The sequence below is a fragment of the Bison bison genome, unplaced genomic scaffold, assembly GCF_000754665.1.
Source record: "Bison bison bison isolate TAMUID 2011002044 unplaced genomic scaffold, Bison_UMD1.0 scf7180017864383, whole genome shotgun sequence".
NCBI lineage: Eukaryota > Metazoa > Chordata > Mammalia > Artiodactyla > Bovidae > Bison > Bison bison.
Window position 1 is genome coordinate 8,372,544 of NW_011494955.1, and position 2,689 is coordinate 8,375,232.

A 2,689-nucleotide genomic window follows, 5' to 3' on the forward strand; every position below is an offset into this window, starting at 1 on the left:
CTTATTCCAGCTTGTGTTTCTTCCAGTCCAGCATTTCTCATGATGTACTCTGCATATAAGTTAAATAAACAGGGTGACAATATACAGCCTTGACAAACTCCTTTTCCTATTTGGAACCAGTCTGTTGTTCCATGTCCAGTTCTAACTGTTGCTTCCTGACCTGCATACAGGTTTCTCAAGAGGCAGGTCAGGTGGTCTGGTATTCCCATCTCTTTCAGAATTTTCCACAGTTTATTGTGATCCACACAGTCAAAGGCTTTGGCATAGTCAATAAAGCAGAAATAGATGCTTTTCTGGAACTCTCTTGCTTTTTCCATGATCCAGCGGATGTTGGCAATTTGATCTCTGGTTCCTCTGCCTTTTAACCCCATGAATAGTATGAAAAGGCAAAATGATAGGATACTGAAAGAGAAAGTGCCCAGTTCAGTAGGTGCCCAATATGCTACTGGAGATCAGTGGAGAAATAACTCCAAAAAGAATGAAGGGATGGAGCCAAAGCTAAAAGAATACCCGGCTGTGCATGTGACTGGTGATAGAAGCAAGGTCCGATGCTGTAAAGAGCAATATTGCATAGGAACCTGCAATGTCAGGTCCATGAATCAAGGCAAATTGGAAGTGGTCAAACAAGAGATGGCAAGAGTGAATGTCGATATTCTAGGAATCAGCGAACTGAAATGGACTGGAATGGGTGAATTTAACTCAGATGACCATTATATCTACTACTGCGGGCAGGAATCCCTCAGAAGAAATGGAGTGGTCATCATGGTCAACAAAAGAATACGAAATGCAGTACTTGGATGCAATCTCAAAAATGACAGAATGATCTCTGTTCGTTCCCAAGGCAAACCATTCAATATCACAGTAATCCAAGTCTATGCCCCAACCAGTAACGCTGAAGAAGCTGAAGTTGAATGGTTCTATGAAGACGTACAAGACCTTTTAGAACTAACACCCAAAAAAGATGTCCTTTTCATTATAGGGGACTGGAATGCAAAAGTAGGAAGTCAAGAAACACCTGGAGTAACAGGCAAATTTGGCCTTGGAGTATGGAATGAAGCAGGGCAAAGACTAATAGAGTTTTGCCAAGAAAATGCACTGGTCATAACACAATAATAGTAGGGGACTTTAACATCCCACTCACACCAATGGACAGATCATCAAAACAGAAAATTAATAACAAAACACAATTCTTATATGATAGATTAGAGGAGATGGATCTCATTGACATCTTCAGGGCATTCCATCCAAATGCAGAAGAATACACCATCTTCTCAAGTTTACATGGAACATTCTCCAGGATAGACCAAATCTTGGGTCACAAGTCAAACCTCAGTAAATTTAAGAAAATTGAAATCATATTAAGCTTCTTCTCTAACCACAAGGCTAGGAGCCTAGATATCAACTACAAGAAAAAAACTATAAGAAACACAAACACATGGAGATTAAACAACACATTTCTAAACAACCAACAGATTACTGAAGAAATCAAAAGGGAAATCAAAAAATTTCTAGAAAAAAATGACAATGAAAACACAACTCAAAACCTACGGGATACAGCAAAAGCAGTTCTAAGAAGGAAGCTTATAGCAATACAATCCTACCTCAAGAAACAAGAAAAACATCAAATAGACAACCTAACTTCACACCTAAAACAACTGGAAAAAGAAGAACAAAAAACCCCCCAAATTAGTAGAAGGAAATAAATTATAAAGATCCAAGCAGAAACAAATGAAAAAGAAATGAAAGAAACAATAGTAAAGATTAATAAAACTAAAAGATGGTTCTTTGAGAAGATAAACAAAATTGATAAACCTTTAGCCAGACTCATCATGAAAAAATGAGAGAAGAATCAAATCAACAAAGTTAGAAATGAAAAAGGAGAGGTTACAACAGACAACGCAGAAGTACAAAGGATTTTAAGAGACTATTATGAACAACTATATGGCAATAAAATAGATAACTTGGAAGAAATTGACAGATTTTTTAAAAAGTTCAATCTTCCAAGACTGAACCAGGAAGAAATAGGAATTATGAACAACCCAATTACAAGCACTGAAATTGAATCTGTGATCAAAAATCTCCACAAAAACAAAAGCCCAGGACCAGATGGCTTCACAGGAGAATTCTATCAAACATTAGAGAAGAGCTAATGCCTATCCTTCTAAAACTCTTTCAAAAAATTGCAGAGGAAGGAACACTTCCAAACTCATTCTATGAGGCCACCATCACCCTGATACCAAAACCAGACAAAGACAGCACAAAAAGAGAAAACTATAGGCCAATATCACTGATGAACATACATGCAAAAATCCTCAACAAAATTTTAGCAAACAGAATTCAGCAGGGCATCAAAAAACTCATACACCATACATCACAGCAAGATCCTCTATGACCCACCTCCCAGAATATTGGAAATAAAAGCAAAAATAAACAAATGGAACCTAATTAAACTTAAAAGCTTCTGCACATCAAAGGAAACTATTAGCAAGGTGAAAAGGCAGCCTTCAGAATGGGAGAAAATAACAGCAAATGAAGCAACTGACAAACAACTAATCTCAAAAATATACAAGCAACTCCTACAGCTCAACTCCAGAAAAATAAATGACCCAATCAAAAAATGGGCCAAAGAACTAAATAGACATTTCTCCAAAGAAGACATACAGAGGGCTAACAAACACATGAAAAGATG